Source organism: Artemia sp. Qi Xiang Cuo, chromosome 12 (genome assembly GCF_049724085.1).
Source record: "Artemia sp. Qi Xiang Cuo chromosome 12, ASM4972408v1, whole genome shotgun sequence".
NCBI lineage: Eukaryota > Metazoa > Arthropoda > Branchiopoda > Anostraca > Artemiidae > Artemia > Artemia sp. Qi Xiang Cuo.
The window spans coordinates 17869651-17889609 of NC_142805.1; the positions used below are offsets into that span (position 1 = coordinate 17869651).

The 19959-nt window shown below is 35.9% G+C and overlaps 1 protein-coding gene across 5 annotated transcripts in view; it reads right to left on the reverse strand.

Annotated features, from left to right (window-relative positions):
• The window catches only part of Egfr (epidermal growth factor receptor), a 202134-nt gene that overhangs the window by 102302 nt on the left and 79873 nt on the right, over positions 1-19959 (reverse strand). For 2 of the 5 annotated variants that reach the window (XM_089098375.1, XM_089098374.1), the window contains exon 1: positions 12553-12631. The exons of the other annotated variants lie outside the window; for them this stretch is intronic. The gene's annotated coding sequence lies outside the window, so the exon portion shown is untranslated. Of the gene's footprint in view, positions 1-12552; positions 12632-19959 lie in introns of those variants that run through there. 5 annotated transcript variants of the gene reach the window in all.

The following is a 19959-nucleotide window of genomic DNA, read 5'->3' on the forward strand; positions in this document are numbered from 1 at the left end:
AAGAGAAGTGACAGAAAAGATGGAAAATATATAATTTGGGCTATATATTTGCACATTAAAGGGGGGGGGGGGTAAAGTATATCGACAATGTGAAATAAGCCCAAGTTTGTTTCTAAAGTATAAAATTTTTATTTTACTTTGGTATATTTCATTAGGATTGAGCGTCGGAGAAACATATTGAAGAAGTGGGTATATCATAGAAGTAGCCAATTTTTTCACAATCTAGTCTATTTCCGTTCTTATCTTAATGCAGGCCTTCTTCCCACCCCCTTAAGAGTAGCTTAAGCAGCCAGGTACGCAGGTACTTAATTTGGGGGAGGGGCACATGTGTAACAAAAAAACGAATTGAATCTTATGGGAAATACAGGATATTACAGGATGAATAATGAAAATCATGACATTTCGGAGGTGGGCTTGGGCCTGAAGGACCTCCCCCACACCAAACGAATCAAGTGATCTTGTAAATCTAAGAAAGAGCTGCCCTTAAATATTTAAACTGTTTGTAACTTAGCCTTAACTCCGTATACCTTAAAGAGTGCCCTTTTTAAAGTTTCGAGATTTTTTGGGTCAGTTGGGGGAGCGACACTTAGGCAGGTTTTTTTTGTGGAGTAGGGGCGATGACAAAAAGATAGGTTTTGATCATTTGAATTACAAATACCCATACATTTTGGAAAATTCATGGTTTTAAAGGAGATGGACCCCAAGCCTGAGCCCCCTTCCGTCTGAGTACACCCCTATGTGGGGGTGCTTTTGAAAGAAGGATTGATGAGCTATCTCGATTCGTGCTGATTTTTATTTTCCTAGATATATAGTTGCGTTTGTAAACCATCTTCAAAACTACATGCCAAGAACATGAAAAAACATGGCTTGCCCCCTTGAACAATCTTAGGTCTATTCATACCAGAAAAACACAATTTTCTACGAGTTTCCTTTAGGTGTTTCGGAATTATGAAGATTTTTGGGCAGCATCACATTTTGGTCAGCGTTGCCACATTGATCGTCAAAAAAAAGAAGAAGGACTAATTAGTTTAATTTGTCAATACTTTTTGTCCGTAAACATCAAACGTTAACAATCTATTGATTCATGATGAAAAATACACCTTCGAAGAAAAATATTCGCCTTCTTATGCTCTTAGGTTTTTAGCTTATGTTTTGCCCAAATTTCACACACGCTTCTTTTATTTAAATTTAGCATCCCCAACTACCAAAACTACATGACTGCATATTGTTGTCCTGTTTTTCATTAATTAATTAATTTATAACCCATCTAAAATACAAAGCTTGATGATGGAGTATAACAGAAAGAAAAAAAATAAACAAAAAAATACAAAAACATACAAAAACAGGAGCAAATACGTGCAAATTAAAACTCAATAACCCAAACAATCCGGAAAAGTAAGCCACTCCAAGGGTGGTAAACCTCTTTAAATCTATCATACAAATAAATACAATATAAACTTGAACTGTGTTTTCACTCCACCGATTGAAAACAGTTAGATTTAATTCTTGCTGTCCCTGGCCTCTCTTGCGCCCAGGGCAGAATCTCGATTAGTGCTCTCTACCATGTCTCCCAAAAGATTTTCAGGCCAAATTTTAACAAACTTTTCATTTAGTAACAAAATCGGTTTCATTTTACTAATTAATTAATAATTTGTTTTGTTATTATTTTTATATATTAATTAATAAATAATTTATTAATTTTTTTCATTTAGTAACTGCGCACCCTACTTTATCTTAATAAAAATAAAATTTCATATATCACAATATGATTATAACCGTTAGTTTATTATTTTGAAACTTTGCGCCCCTAAAATTTCTGTGCCCAAGGTAAGTATCCCCTCTGGGCATTTTAAGCATTTTGTGAGAAAAGAAAAAGGTCTAAGAATGTGGTAGGTAGTGAAAACACTTCGAAATTCCTTAAAAGCCTATGAACTGAACAACAAATTCAAGAGGACAGGAAAGATAACATGTTTATACTAGAAACAAGAAAGGATGAGAGACTGGTAGCGATTGTTCACAGAAATCGAAAACTTCTTATGAGAACAATCGATCCCAAACAAACACTCAAATATATGAATACTAAGGAGAAGAAAACAATTATTCATCTTAACGTCCAGAGGCGCCATCTGCAGTGCAACGGTAGCAAGCTGTTAAGTAACATCTTGTCTGCGATAGAATGTAGCTTAAATTAGGCAGCCCCAGTATACTGTAATACTAATTTTGAAAATTAATATAATTTAAGAGAGTAAGTAGACCATCCGATGCTAGAAGCGACGTTAATTAATCTTGAAGATTGTTAACAGTTATTATCTTCCTTTTTCCTCTTACGAACAAGATCATTAAGTACCAATTTTCATTTTTGTATCTTTTTAAAGAAAAGAAGTTTCTTTCTTTTCTATATCAAAATAACTTTAAAATTGAAAATGTCTACATCGGCTTTCAATCTCGAAAGTCTTTCAATCTATAATTTGAAAAAGTTTACTTCAAGAGGAATGAATCTATAAAAATTCCACCCCCCCCCCACCTGCTTCTCTAAACATGCATATGTTTTATGGCAAAGATCGAAAAAGTGAATAAATGCGTAATTGACTGAGCCGGACTTAAGGGGCATGCCGTTAAGCTAGGTTTTGACTAGAAATGAAATAATTGCTTTGCCATTCCGATTTCCATCACCCAGTGATTCTTTTTTTGGGGGGAGGGGGGGTGAGTTATCGGTTCGCTTCTGTTTCGGATTAGACTTGATATTCATATTTTACAGGGTCAAATTTTTCTTGAAGTAAATAAAAGCTTCAAGTTTATCCAAGAAGACCTTTTTTAAGTTCTGGAAAGACTAGGGAGTTTTAGACATACCAGGGAAAATCCAGAGCGACGTCACCTGGAAGTTTTCGCTTGGCAAAATTTACCGTCTAACTTATCTTATAACCTTGTGAGAAGCGAATGCAGAAGAGATAGGACTTGATGCACTGAGATTTGTGCAAATCAACAATATATTTTTTCTTTTTTAGCCAATACAAAATCAGTGTTTTGCAAAAAGTTTGCATAAAGCCGTAGTGCTTACACTCAAGGATTAGTTGGCCTATCCATTGGTCATCAAACCCTCCCCTTCCCCACCCAAAAATAAAATCAATGATGAGTGGCAAAACGCAATTTTTTGGCGCTTGAGCCCTCCTTCCCGCCTAGGAAAAAAAAATCCATGCACGGATTTTGCCCTTAATAACAAGGCAGGGCCCAAAGGATGGATGAGGATTTCAACCCCTACCCCTCTGCAAGCACAAAATTTACATAAAGCACATTATATGTTCTATAAATATTATATATATATATATATATATATATATATATATATATATATATATATATATATATATATATATATATATATATATATATATATATATATATATATATATATATATATATATATATATATATATATATATATATATATATATATATATATATATATATATATATATATATCATAATTAAATTATATAATATGTAATATAATTATGTAAGGATATAAAAGGTACATTTTGGTTATGTAATGGCTAAAAAAAACTTGGTACTTTTCAAGATACCAGTAGTCACGCGTCGAGAAGAGCAAAGCTGAGATAGCGATTACCCGGTACTTATACGAGACGCTGTATAAAGATATGCATTACAAATGGTTTCTCACTCCAGGAACTATATTCAAACTTTAGTCTTTTGGGGTCTAGGGGGACTAAAAGGTACCTAGGTTGGGTTAGGTCAGGTTACGTATTTAATATATGCTATGCTTTACCGCCACCCCCTCCTAATGTGCAAATATATAGCCCAAATTTGTTTCTGAACTATTATATTTTCATCGTATTTTGTTTTATTTCATTAGCATTAACGAAACTTCACTTCTCGCGTGACTAGTGGTATCTTGAAAAGTAGCAAAAACTTTTCCGTCATTGAGCACCCCTCCCACGAATCCAAAATTTCGGTACGGTCATACTTTCTGCATCCAAATGGAATTATCAAAATGTAGGCTTCTAACTCTTGTCCAGGCCTGGGCTTGAACTTCTATTTAATTTCACGGAACCCTCAAAGTTACTTCGCAATGGCTATAAATTATGTAATCATTGTTGGGTTTTAAGAAACCCTTATTTTAAAATTTGATTGGGCATGAAAACGAATTAGCTACTTTGCTCAAGGCTTTTTGGGATTGTTTGGCCGATATATCGTGAACGGTTAATATATGCTCTCGTAGCCTATTCTACAAATTCTTATTTTAGTCAACATCAAACAGTTCGTGATAACGATCTGTAAGTAAGGAGCGAGTCGGCTCAATAGCAACCGAAACTCTAAAAAACTAAATTTTGATACCAACAGATACATTTTAAAAATACTGAACTTTTATATTGTTATATTGTTTCCAAATATATATAAAGTTCATTAAGTTTAATGTTATCCTTGAATTACGAGCCTGAGAAAATTTACCCAATTTTCAAAAAGGGGAGAAATGCCCCCAAAAAGTAAAGCGATCTTAATGAAAATCACACATCGGATTCAGTTTATCAGAGAACCAAACTGTAGATTTCAAGCATCTATATACAAAAATGTGAAATTTTGAATTTTTTTTCAGAAGAGATTACGGATGCGTGTTTATTACCATTTTTTTTCCCCATAGGCGATCGTATAGAACAAGTGATCTTAGAAAATCGAGAGAGGCTCATTTGATTAGAAATCAAGGCCGTACCCAGAGGGGGGTTTGAAACCCCCCCATGTTTGTCTGACTCGTAAAAACGTAACAAAAATGGATATGAACAAATTTTGTATGTGTTTTTTGAGGTTTTTTGTGTAGCCCCCCCCCAAAAAAAATAGTAAGACCCCCTCCGAAAAAAGTACTGGGTACGGTCTTGTTAGAAATAAAAAATTATAGTGCCCTTTTTTCCTGGAAAGAGGATTTCCTGGCATGATTTATAAAACAGTCAGAAATTAAATAAAAAGCTAAGGAATACTAATGAAGTTAAGTAAAATAAACTAGATAAGGAGCAACACAAAAAATTAAAATGGACAAAAATTATTCCGTATATGAGTGAGGCTGTCCCTTCCTCAACCCTTGCTCTTCTCGATAAAGTTTGTCTTTTAGTCACAATTCTTAAAGGAAGAGATATCAAAAACAAAATCCGCTGAATTTGAATGAGAACTATTCCTAAAGAAGTTGAAGACTTTAGCGTATAGAGCGAGGGTCGAGGATGGGACAGTCCCCCTCATATACGGAATTAATTCTATTCGTTTTAAGTTTTATTGTTGCTCCTTGCTTTCAGTTGTAAATAAATTTTTTTTATAATTGGTCTCGTAAAAGAAGGCAAGTACCGCAACACAGATAATCCTATTTTCCATTTTAACTGTCTATATTTTTCACACCCTTTATATTTATTGCACAATTTTACTTTACTTTACACCTAACTTTTCCAGTCTATTTTGTTTTTACTGTCTTTTCTTTTTAATATGCTTTTTATCTTTTGCGAAATAAATGCACATTACAGTGTTGATTTACAATAGCGACAAGAAGATCGGGGCCCCTGAAATCCTAAATTTTGTCAAATCTCTGGACGCTAATCCAAATCACCCATAAAATTTTTATTACTAATGTCTTCATAAGTGACTAATTTACATTACATTATGACGATAATTTATGAAAGGTTGTCGATTTTTGATTTATTTTTGTTTTGACAAAGAGACAATTTTTCATTCTTTGCATGTTATAGTTGTTTTTATGTATCCAGGCCGTACAAGGCCGGATGTACATGGCCGTATCTTGGGTGGGGGGTGGGGGGTTTGACCCCCCCCCCCCCAAAAAAAAAAAATTTGTCCGACTCGAAAAAACGGAACAAAAATGAATGTGAACAAATTTTTGATGCTTTTTTAATTAATTTTTTTTGTAACCCTGCCAGAAAAAATATTTTGTGCCCCCCCCCCCCCGAAATAAATCCTAGATACGGTCCTGTCTCTTTAGCTTCATTTTTATCTATTATTCGAAACTCAAAATAATTTAATCATTACTTGTTTTATTTTTACAGTCATAGTTGATTTCAACGGTATTCACATTTTATTAGTAACTTTAAAAATATTCAGTTACTTTTTGAAAGTTCTTGAAAAATCAACCTGAGATTTTGGGTATGGGATATATTCTTTCTTGTATACTTACAACTTATTGCATATCAATTGTACAATATTATATATGAAGGTATGAACTACCCAGGGCTGGAACAGGGGTGGATCCAGGATCTTTTTAGGGGGGGGGGGGGCAAAATAGGTTGATCCTAAAAAAAAATTTAGGGGGGCGCAAAATGGGTTGATCCGATAAACATGCGTTAGGAGCAAGTTTAATTAACGCAAACTTGAGTTAATTAAGTAAATTACACTGCTTGAGACTACATTAGGGGGGCGCCCCCTCGCCCCCCTGGATCCGCCACTGGGCTGGAAGTCAGATCATCCCTCCAAAATTCCAAATATTCCCGAATTGCTAGGCACTATTTATTCAAACTTTCAAATGAAGTGTTCTTTTTGCTATCGGGCCTCCCGACCAAAAATTCAGCATACGTGCCTTACGAGGATATAATGCCTAATCTACAATATTACTATTGTGCTGTATATCATGTATATGAGGAGGAACAAGTGAAATTCAATAATGAGAAGGCCAACAGAGAGGATTGATTCCCTTACATTGGTAGAATTAGTCAGCATGGTGGAAGTAGTGACGATGCAAAAAGCAGAATAAACAAGGTCCAGGGTTTTTATTTCGCAGTTGAAAAAAAAAGTTTTCAAGAATAGGAAGAAGGCGAGTCTTCCAACTATGTTCAAGTTACTAGAAGTCACGGTAAGTATACAGGTCTAGCATGTCACTGAAACGTGGGCGTTTCGAGTGACCGAGGAAATTATGCTATATGTTTTAGGCATTTTAGTATATAATTCTGGAGGATTTGTCTAAGAATTGTTTAAGATGTTCGTATAACAAACAGTACTACACTACTAACAACTCACTGCAGCACCAAGCCGTCTGAGGCCAACACAGCTACGCACACTCCTCCATCCCAATCTATTCAGTCTCCCTCTTTACACCCTTCCAGGAAGTTCCAATTTCCCTTAAATCTTTTCTTAGGGCCTCTTCCCATTCCGTTCGCGGACGAAATGGTTTTTCATTTGGCCCTTTATATGGTTAGCTGACAAGGACGATCTTCGATAATCTTTCATACTTTATCCGCAGAACGTGTCCTAGCCATCTCAACGTTTATCCCATTGTAGCCCTAGAAAGCGGGATTGAACCGCATTCTACGAAAACGTTGTTCAATCTACCTTTCTAAGGTTAAAATAAGACACATATTTAAATGGTTAATTCACAAATTACGGATGAAGGATCATAGACAGGGGAGTCAATTACTATGGGGGAGGTAGGAGGGTAAATGCCCCCCATACCCCCCCCCCTCCTTTGAATTATAGCGTCATTAAAAAACTTGTCAAAACTAAGATAAGCCTACATAATTCAAGCATCCACAGAAACGGGTCAGTTATAATTTAGTATGTTTGTCTTTATGGTAAGTACTAGCCTATATGGTCCATTTTTCAGTTTTGCTGTCATTTTCACTTGACTCGGGAAAATTGTCTCCAAATTTACCCCTCCCCCAGGATTTCGACGAAATTACACCACTGATATAAACTATACAAGATTGTTTTTTTTTTCTTCTTTTGTAGTCCATCCAGTCCAAATGAAAGCATACCAACCTCTAATTGGGTAGGGATAAGACACAATGAAAGTTTTCTTTGAGAAACTGTGGACGTCAGGGGACAGACCAAAGAGTGACGCTACGTACAGATTAGGTTTTGAAGAGGCATACGCAGTATTTGGGGCTGCCGTGAGTTTTCAGAAGTAGAGATTTACATTAGAACCTCATAGACATAGTGCTTTTTTAACATCTATTTATGTGCTCAAGCTACAAACCTCTTTGCCAGATTATCAAAACTTGCAATGAGCTTCTTCAAAGAAATGCGAAAAAAAAACGTTCTATAACAATCAGAGATTAGTTGATTTTGTTAAATTTTAGAATGGTTTTGATCTCTGAGACTAACTCAGCTTTTCCATCATATTATAACAAGTTTTGATGTTTCTGGAAACTTTTCAAAAATGTAACACGAGGTTTTGGCTGCTGCATCAACTATTAAGATTTAAATTCTTGGGCATCTAGAGCTATCATAATATCCTAAGATGATGTTCGACTTATTTCGAAGGGGAGGGCAAAGATTTGAAGAAAAAACAATCTTCAGATTACGTGGAAAATATAAGCGATTATATAGGGATAATTGTTGCAAGAGGTGCAGGGATCTGAAGACCTCTTCCCCGTGCACGTCTCTGCTGTGGTCTCAACTGCAAACCTAGTCCTAAAACACGGAGACCCAAGAGAACATGTTCAAAAGGAGATCTCTAAACCTGGGGAATTTTACTTCCACTATTTTTGCTTCAAATATGAAGCTGCCCAACTAGAGTTAAAAAGATCTATATGCAGTTCTGCATTGTCAGTTTTCATTATTCGTTAGTGCTACATTATTTCAACTGTCAGTTTTACTAGAATATATAGCACTCCGTGATTGTCTCTAAACGTTTTCTGAGAAGAAAAAAAAGAATACTAGGTCAAATAGTAGATTAAAGACGACGAATTAGGTATCTTATTTTTTAATTAACAGTTTGTCACCTAATTTGTCCTCATTACAACAATGCAAGGTGGATTAAAGGCTCATTACCACAGAGGCTTGTTACTACATTTACGTAAATATATTGAACCTTGTGTAAATAAAAAATAACGAAGTTAAGAAATGTTTCGAAGCAGCAAAAATTATTTTTAGCTATAATTAGTTCAGGTGATAAAATTAATTCTCAAAAACTTAATAAACAAATTTATGTTATTATTCTTGCTTTTTAACATGCTTAATGTTTAAGGGGAAATTTCTAAGGAGTCATTGAAGAACCAACAATAACAATGTTGGAAATAAGTTCCAATACTTGACTAGTATTGTACATAGCATAGCATAGAATAGCTTGAGAAGTACATAGCATAGCTTGAGACTTTGTGTTACATTATGTAATCTTATAGAGCAAACTATGTACAGAACTTGGGCATTACTAAGTACACTTGAGATCTAGGCTACTTAGAATTCACGTTACGTAAGCTTATGTTATGGCAAGTAAGAGTAAATGCAGCAGCAAAAAGACGGAAGTTCTGGATAAGCAATCAATAAATTTTGAAAACAAATTAGTAATTTTTTCCTAAAACACTTTCACACTTGATCAGAGCTTGAATCTCTATCTCCATTTCACATTTTAATTTTGGAATAGTTTGCTTTTGATGATTGTGATTATTTTAGACGATGATTATGATGGCTTTTTGGATTTTTGTTTTAACCTAGTGTGAAAGGATTTGTTAAGTGGGAAACGTTAAGCATAACGTAACGTAGTTTAACCACTCGGTATCACAGTTGCCACCTCGTGATGTAACACTATTTCTAGTGATTTTTTATATTGCCTAAATAAAAATCACTAAATCAGCAGATAAATCACTAGATTATTGAAGAAAATCACCAAATAAACCAAAAAATTACTAAAATCTAGTGACTTTTCACTGGGTGGCAACCCTGCTTAGCATAGAAAATTATGTACATGGTGTGAATACCGCTTAACTCGAATTTTTCTTATTTGCAGGGAATGGTGTTTTGATTTTGGACGGCCATGCTTATGTCATACTACTTTAAATAGCAATGTTTTATACAAGCTCATCTTTGGCACATTGAAATAGAAAACCATAGCCTTCCTAAAAGGATCCACCACTCCAGACAGACATGACTTAAGCTAATGACTAAAGCAAATAAAATTATAGTCTTAGCAAGCATGGGAACGACTAACAAACTATTGATGAACAATAAGACAAACAACGTTCTTCGACTATGTATTTAAGAAAGTCAATAAATGAACAGAGTCATAGAAGCCGACACTTTGGAGCATAAATAACATTAGACATGGCAATGCTGCCTCAATCAGGGTAAACTGAAATCTGGAAAGGTAGAGAAGATTCATGTAAAATACAACAGCTGTAAGAAGGAGAAATTGCGAATAAAGTATTTCCAATCATTGATTATTCATCTCATTGAAACTGAGCTAATGAAAGCAGGGGGTGGGAGGACTCAGTATTGTACAATAACAGCTTAGACAAGGCGAAGAAATAAGGTTTTGATTTAGTAGCTTTACATTTCGTGAAACATACGTTCATTGAAAAAAGAAAGAATTTGGGCCGGAAATCTCAATTTCGGGGGGGGGGGGGTAGTTGTTTCTTAATAATCATGTACACATGGTGGGGCGTGCCAAGCATGGCGGAACTATGCCAAGCATTTTTGGGAGTGTGACAAGCGTTTTAGGGAGTGTGCCAAGCATGGGGGAACTATGCGGCAGACGTGGCGTCCCGAGATTTACACGAGGTGGCGGGAGGAAAGTTTTAGAGATAAAAGAATCTAATTATTTAGGAGGAAGGTAAACTTAATATTTCAGATTAATGCGTTTAGCAATAAAATTTTCAAAAGCTGGCCTGATTCTCGTGTCCTATTTTTGAAAAAAGCAAAATATGACCTATTAATATTTTCCTTGGTATCGGGGAGTAGGCTAAATAATATGCATAACCCGTGTCATGCTGATTGGCCGATACATAGCCTACAAAAAGACCACGTCAAGTCAAAACAAAAGGTTTCTGACCAATACTTTAAACAGTGACATGCCAAAGATTTCACTCTAGAGAGGCCATACAAGACTGGCCATTCACTCTAATAAGACCATACAAGACTGGAACAAAATTTAATTATCAAAATTTTTGAATTGCGATAACCCATATAATCTGTACCGAAATCCGGCATAACAACATTGTTCGCTATAAATTTAACTAAGAATCATGTTTCAATGAGCTAACAAGATTGTTATCTCACAAATTTAGAGACTGTCTCTAAGAAGCCGAATAGTTCTTGGAAAACTGGAAGCGCAATATTCAAAAACTGAAAATGCAGCAAAGATGGATGATTAGTCACCAACCTATTAATTTTGGTTGCAGATTCATGTTTACTAATAGTGATCAGCTAGAAAATCCTTTTTTCGGTTTTTCAATGAAAATATCGAAGATGTATTCTCCAAAATCTAGAGGGGGGCAAGAAACCTTGATTCCCATTGTAGCAATTTCGTCCCCCCCTTAATGGGGCCAGAAATAGGCCTAGGCTCTATACAAAACTGAGTAAACGTCAATTAAAATGGAAGGAACCCTGAAGATGGTATTGCCTAATACCCTGAAATATTATATTTGGAAAGAGCACTGAACAGGGAATCGAGCGGTATTACTCGTTTGTTATTAGTATTTCCGGTAAATATTTACCAAATCATATTTTTGAGTTACAACTAAAGTGAATATACCACTGGATGCCCTTTTTTATGCTCTTTACGAATATAATAATCATTTTTGTTGGAAATGCATTTTAGCCCCACCCCTATATATACCAATTCAGGGTATATATTTGCACATTAGGTGGGTTGGTGTAATTTTATTTCTGATTTAAATTAGAGTTAAGTTTAAACTTTCCCCCCCCCCCCCTAATGTGCAAATATAGGTAAATTTCTACCAAATCATATTATTGAGTTAGGAATAAAGTGAATACACCATTCGATGCCTTTTTTATGCTGATTATAAATATAACAACAATTTATATCGAAAATTAATTTCAGCCCCCCCCCCCTCTATATGCCAATTCAGGGTTAAGTTAGGTTGTAGAAATATATACCCTGAATTGCCATATATAGGGGGGGGCTGAAATTCATTTTCGATAGAAATGGTTACTATATTCGTAATCAGCATAAAAAAAGGCATCGAGTGGTATATTCACTTTATGCGTAAGTCAATAATATGATTTGGTAGAAATTTACCCAAATATATACCCTGAATTGGTATATACGTATATATATATATATATATATATATATATATATATATATATATATATATATATATATATATATATATATATATATATATATATATATATATATATATATAGGGGTGGGGGCTCAAATTCATTTCCGACAAAAATAATTATTATATTCGTAAAGAGCATAAAAAAAGGCATCAAGTGGTATATTCACTTTAGTTGTAACTCAATAATATGATTTGGTAAATATTTACCGTATTTCCTTCTCAGAAGGAGTCATCATGCTGGGCTACACAACCTTGTCCCCACTATTAATCCTCGTCGGTCTAAAAAAAAGTTACAGGGGGTATTCAACAATATAGAATTACCACTCACAAATTAGCGACCGTGCTAAGAAGGGAGGGAGAGATAGGGGTATTGGGAAAAAATTAAATTTACATTTAAATTACGAAAGAAGAATGTCAAAATATTTTGTCAAATTCATTTTTGATCATAGATAGAAGCAGATTTTATCTGTTCTCGCTTATGAATCCAAAAGTATCCTATTCAAGCCAATTAGCACAATGGGATAATCACTCTTTTTCATAGGTCACATATTCCGATAGAAATGTACATTCTCTTCACATATAAGAAACATGGTAGATATCAACTAAAGGAAAATAAGTACATATCGCCCAACACAGGTATTTCGCTTAAGGGGTATTACTTAGTGCCTCAAGAACCTGCTGTTTTAGCTTACTCTCCGGGTAGACAAGCATAGCAACCCAAAAACGAGTAGATGGAAAAATCTCGCTCTATATGTATTCAAAGTATGCTAATGAGAAGGCTTCTGCCTTGAGTGAACTTGAAACTCATCCCAAGTAAGGTGAATAACAGCTCGTTGGCAGTCGTGGATACCTGCACATTCAGTTCAGTTCTATTTATTGTTGGAAGATTACTTATCCGCTAAGGTGAATAACAGCTCATTGGCACTCTCGGCTATCTGCACATGAGAGGAATTCTACCAAGATTAGTTAAGCCACAAGAATTCACACGCTCCTCCTTCACCCAATCTATTCAAAGCTCCACTATTTATCCCCTCCCCAGATGTTACAATTTCCTTTACATCCTTCTTTACGATCCAGGGGCGGATCTAGAGCAAAATCTTGGGGTGGGGGGGGGCAATGTGACAAGGGTACCAATAAGAAAAATCTTGGAGGGGGGCGATGCGATAAAGGCCCCAATAATTCACCAAATTGACAAATTTATTTTTAAAAATGAGTGAAAAAAAACAACAGTGAATGAGGGCGCAAGAAAAAAACTTGGGGGAGGGGGCACCCAGCCCACTGGATCCGCCAGTCTTATGATCTCTTCCTACCCTATTCGAGGATGACCTGCTTTTTGTTTGTGCCTAGACGGATGGCCAAAAAGAACGATGTTTTGTAATCTGCCATCCTTCATCCACAAAACCTGTCCCAGTCATCCCAACCTTTCTCTCATTATAGCCCTAGAAAGACAAATAAAAAAAAAATTTCTAATTGCTAATTGCTTTATATAGCCAACGGTTCGTCAAAAGGGTACCCAAAACAATCCGTAGACAATTTTTCTGGAAAACATCTAATAAATCCTCCTCCTTCTTCCGAAGAACCGATGTTTCAGACCGCCTAAAATCTGGACTTTTGGCATTGTCTCATCCTCTATCTGTAAAACGTTACCGTTATTAAACGTTAAACGTTACTATATCTATTATCGTAAAACGTTAAAATTATGATAATTTGTGCCAAAAAATAGAGAAAAATTTAGGATTTTGAGGGGCAGGCCCAGAGTCCCTCTTCCCAGCGTACGTGCACGTGATTCAGTATGTATTCCTCAATTCGTTAAATGCACTCTCCAAAGAAAAACTGTGGCCTAAAAATGGGAAAGCAGTTGAGCTAAATCAGTGGTTCCGAACCTATTTTGGACCATGCCCCATGTAGGCATTTCTAAAATCTACTGTGATATTCAAATTTTATTATTCAAAACTTTACGTGTATTCGCTTAAAGGAAGCTTAATAGGCCATTAACTTAGTATCTCTTTTTTGGTCGTCCTCTAAGCATATTTTATACTAATATAAAATATTGTCCGAATGCAACGCCTTTTATGCAATGTATAACGTCATTGCAACACAAGTTTAGCTTTTTCCCTCTTTAAATACATTTGGATGTGACGTCATTCCCATGATTTTTTTATTTTCAAAATTAAGGCTTTGAAAGTATAGTCAGCCGGAGGGTGCACGTTTTTCCCCTGACCCACCAAAATATTGACATACCCAACGGTGGAGCCTGCGTTCCACGTTGGGAACCACGGAGCTAGATGACAGAAATATTGAGGAAAAGATCCTCAGCCTAGATTAGGTCCTGGAAACATGTCATCAAGTTCATTCGTCACCTTTTCCATATTTATGAGGCTTCGGCTTAGATTCTACTTATCTTAGAGTATATGTTTGACAAGATGGCTCCCAGGTTTTGAACTGGGTCCTAGTCCAAATTTGAATGTTGTTCAGTTATAAAACTTCTTTATATAGAGAACCATAGATCTATTTGAGTTTTTATTATCCTAGCTTGACACTTTTCTAAGTTGATGAGGTTGGTACCACAAAGAGGAAGGGTACCTGAAAATTTCGTAGGGAAGGAGGGGTATAAAGATTTAAATGGATGAAAAATGTTGAAAGAAATAAAATTTTGAAAATTCAGAGCTCATAATTTCGAATTTCATTAGATGGTAAATACTTATAACAAGTAGAACACAAAAGTAAAAAAAGAGAAAAAAAGTCCAGGAATTTTGATTACCTGAGACCCCACAGCCTGACACATACACAACAATTTATTCCCTAAACCGTAATTTTGAACACAATTTAGGAGTATACATCATGCGCATTTTGTCACTTTGATATCATCATTTTATATTGGTTAATATAGTCAATTGTTGAATGGCACCACCCATACATAGAAAATTCTTGCCTGAAAGCTTAATAACTCTATCATTTTTGATTTACCAAAAGTTTAAGAGACATATACCTAAATGTAACTAGTGACGACAATTCACAAAAATTCATGAAAATGGATTTTGCTTATTTTTCGTTGTTGCTATTTTTGTCCCCTGTTCCTTCCTAACCGCGGAGCCTTACGGAGGAAATCATGTCACAGTTGATTTGTGTTGTAAATGTATTGATGAATAAAGGAACTTAAAACTCAGGAGGGGGACGAAAAATCTTTAAAAAACGCATCAAAAATTTGTTTATATGCATTTTTAATAGGTGTTTACGAGTTGGGCAAAAATTTTGGGAGGAGAAGGTTCAAACCCTCTAGCCCCCACCCCTGGATATGGCCATGATTATGCTATATATTAAAGTTAAAAGAACATATTATAATTAAGAATTATGTGGGTTTACAAGAAAACTAATAATGCTGAGTTTACTAGGATTTAAAAGTTAACTAGCGTCATACTCCCTCAGGCATTTCTATTGGTCACTTTTTGGCCAAACGGGCGTGAAAAATTAAGTTTTACTGATAATTACTTGTATGGCCTTCCTTTTTAAAATTTAATACAAGGTTGGCTTTCCTTGGAAACACAAATCTATTACATTTTTTTTTTCATATGAAGAAAACCTTTTATAACATGTCTCTTTTTTCATACTACACATTTCCCTAACATTAACACGGCGAATCCATTGGTTTCTTCACAAGTTTTCTATTTAGAATACTTTCTGAGGTTCAACCTAGTGTCTGGTGGGGTAAAAAAAGAATTCACCGGTTTTAAACAGCCAAAATCTGGTAAATTTAGTGTCTACTTCCAGCAGAATACAAAGTGGCAAAGACAGTAAAAAACAGAGTTTGGAAAACCAAATGAGGAAATTATGTATCTCCATCTATTTGTCTTGTTCCAAAAAGGAAAAAAGCTTTTAGTGATTCTCTCGAAAACTTGAAAAATGTAAACACTAGGGTATCGCCACAGGACCACCGAGGTCGCATAAATCGTCCATAAGAAAAAAGTATTTAGTTTCAAAAGCCAGTACTCCCTCAGCCACTACTTCAGGTATCTAACCCTCCTCCCTCCAAGCACAAAAAGCTTGAAAATTATCTGCGCAATTCTTAACATTTTGCTATTTAAAATCCAACCATTTAAAACCACTTAAAGACGGCTTATGAACCATTTTAGAATCAAAACTACAACCCTCAGCCAAGCGCATAAAATATAAATGGTACTGTTGCACTTAATGGTACACACGAGAGAAGTCAAGTTTGGTTAATTCTAATAAAAAAAAAGAAAATAGGATCAACATATAATAGTTTAGAAACAAATTTGGGCAATATATTTGCCCGTTAGGGGGGGGGGGGGTTTAGCATAGCATATGTTAAATACGCAGCCTAACCTAGGTACCTCCCCCCCCTAAACCCCAAAAAACAACCGTTTAGATATTTTAAATTCAATGAGAAATCACGCTCTTCGATCAATTTAGATAGCAATTACCCGCTTTACGGGTCTCCATCACTACATTCGTCAGACAGTCTATAGTGCTGTGTACCATTAAGTGCAACAGTACCATAAAAACTTAGCGCTCCTTGTCTTCACTATTACGGCGGTAATTCTATTTTAGGTTATCTAGGAGGGAGATTCAAGGATTATCTTAGACGAGAGGGGCGAAGAGAGCTGAAAAACAACGTTTTTATACGGCCGTTTCTCCTCTTTTGTCTCAAATTTTAGGAATTCGAAGGGGCTCAGGGGGCTGCGACAGATTTAGCTCTCCATCAAATAGTGTCTATGGTGAAAGATCAATGATAGTAAGTATAAGAGGAGGTATTAGAGGAGGTAATCAAAGTAATGAAATCGACAAGGCCCCTTTTGATATTCAATACATGGATGGGTAAGATCTTGCTGATAGGTTATCAGGAGTGTGGACGCCATCTGATGATCGCAAAATTATAAACTTCTAATTTTGGTCCTGACAACTTCTTCTAAGGTATAAACATTGGATTGACAGGGACACCTAAGGTAGGAATCAAAAGGTCTATTTTATAGTGACATTGGCTAGACAACTTAATATGGTATAAAAATTGCGGCTTTCCCTGACAAGTTAAGTAGGGTTAAAACAGTTGATATGGGATTGCACTTTGTATGGTTGGACGATTCGTTCAATGCTCTTATCAAAGAATCAATAAGACCAAAAATTACAACATGCCCAAGGAATATCCATTTCGAAGGCAGCTCAGAACGAAAGTTACCTACTTTCTACAATTGTGTAAACCGGGCGCATGCCACGCAAGATGCGAAGTTCGTCATACGTATTACAAAGAGGCATGGTGAGGCGGAAGCCCTGTGCGTGGTAAAACAGGTGGGGCTCCAATACTTACGCCAGGTGGGGGGACTAGACAGCCCCTTGCCTCTAAATTTTTCTTGAGAAAAAGTTTAATCGGCTAAGGATACGCCCTCGCAGGGCCGTATCCAAGATGTTTTCCAGGGGGGAGGGTTACAAAATAATATTTTCAGGGGGAGGTGCAAAAAAAATTTACGAAACGCATAAAAAATTTGTTTATATTTATTTTTGTTACGTTTTTTATGAGTCGGACAAAAATTTAGGGAGGGAGTGGGGGGGGGGGGTCAAACCCATTACTTTCCTCTAGATACGGCCTTATGCCCTTGTCTTGAGCCCTTGCATTTTCGGTTTTACTTTTCCTTTTTCGTACTCATTTCGTAATATTTTGTCTTTCATAGTTTTGTGCGATATTTTTGCAATTTTCTCCCTATTTGTGCTCTACCATCATACAACGCTCGGTGGTGAGCAAATGACACCAATTCATGGAAATTTAGGGGGTCAAAATAATTTTTTTTAATCTATGGGGATACAATTTTTTTTTTTTCAATTTTATTTTCACTGGAAATACCAAACAAAGTAATTTTCAGTAATACTAACAAAAAATTTATTTTTAAAATCTTAGGTATGGAGAATTAATCCCTGCGAACTGACAGCACTGATAGGTAATAGATGCACGTACATCTTTATTACAAACAATATAATATTGAAATACAATTTTGGCCATGAGTTTTCCTTACCTTTTTCAGTCTTTAAGACTTAGCGTTAAACAGCGTCAATGGCATCAGCTTGTCATATAGAATGATTACGTCAGGCTTTGAAATTCATAAGCCATCAATTATATTCTGAATTCCAAATGTGGTTCAATTATTCTACAACTCAAGTGAAGTCAGTCCGAAAATCACAAGTTACGATTATTGATCAGTTATTTATCAAATTCTAATGGGTATTCAAAGTCAGTGATATTCAGTGACGGCTCACATATTCAAGTAATCCAAAGTGCATTATTGACACTAATCTACAAACTTTGTTAGGTCATGGCTTCTAAGTAAGATTGTTGCATGAAGGTCAACGAAATTAGGCACAGTGTTTGAATGGTCACATCCAGCCACTTGAGCCCCCCCCCCCGGAATCCTAGAGATTGAAATAAAATATGATTTGCCACATTTTTGAAAAGCTGTGCCATTTTTTTACGATTTACAAGTTGCCTGTCACCCATGGGCAGGGACAGATCCAGGATTTTTCTTGGGGGGGGGGGCGCAAAATAGGTTGATCCAGTAAACTTGCGTTAGGAGCAAGTTTAATTAATGCAAACTTGAGTTAATTAAGTAAATTACACTAATTTAGACTATCCTAGGGGGCGCGCCCCTCGCCCCCCTGGATCCGCCACTACCCACGGGAGCCACCACACGGGGGTGAGGTGGGAAATTGCCCCCGAATTTTGAAAAAAATATCCTTTTTAGTATCTTCATTGAAAGAAATTGGAATTCCACCCCCCTAGATTTTGAAAATACATATTTTTTTTCATTCATCAAAAGTTGTAACGAGCCTTAGCTTCAAGGCCATGTCCAGGGGGGTTAAAACGTTTTTAGCCCCCCCTCCTCTCTTCAAAATTTATATTCGAGTGTCGAGTCGCAAAAACATAACAAGAATGCATATAAACAAATTTTAGATGTTTTAAAGTTCTTCTTGCAACAGCCTCCCACTGAAAAATACCCCTCCCCCGCTGAAACAAAAATCTAGAATACGGCCTTGCTTAGCTCCCCTACATTTGTTTGAATTGACGCTCCTGCCAACCCCGCGTACAATGCCGGATTTTAGTCTATATGGGCTGTTTAGAGCAGCCCTGGGTAATGTGAAAAATTACTCCGAAACGCCTAAACCGAATATTCAGCAGAAATAATTTTGAAAATCATACTTAAAAGTCAGACTTAATAGGAAATGTAATAAGATCTGGATGATGAGCCTGGATTTTAAATCAGCAAGAAGACTACCCCCCCCCACCCAAAAAAGTCCTTGAGCCCCCACCCGCAAGACATTCCTGATGCCTTCAAATTTTTTTCACATACGGATTGAATAATTGGTCGAAATTTTTTTTTTTTTTTTAATATTGCAAAATACATTTTTTTTCACTAGCCTATACATGAAAAATAGTTTAATGTGCTTAGCCACTGTTTTTTATTCAAAATCATTTTCCATACCTGAATACATTACTTTTGCAAATATTAACTGTTTCTCTATTTTTTTCATCTGCATTTATCTTTTTTGTTTTACTTACCTTCCGAAGTAAAGTTCGATATAAAAAAAAGAAAAACAAGTGCGCGTATACTTAATGTCATCGCTCTTTAGAAAATCTTATACTTCTATTAATTGGGAACCATTGCTGGAGGGACGGGATATAAAATATAATGAGTATTGTTTAGTAAATCCCAAAGCCTGTCACAAATACAAAACGTTATTTATCAGGGGAGTAGCTCCAGAATTTTTATTGAGGGGGCAAGAGGGGTCCATATCCATATAGTCAAGAATGCCCCCCCCCCGCCCCCGAAACGACACCCCTGGTATTTACAGTCACGGCATAAGATGTTTTCCCAAAAAGTAATGTCCTTAAAAATTGCTTATCACCTTCTTTGTCAAGTTTCCCCATTTTTTC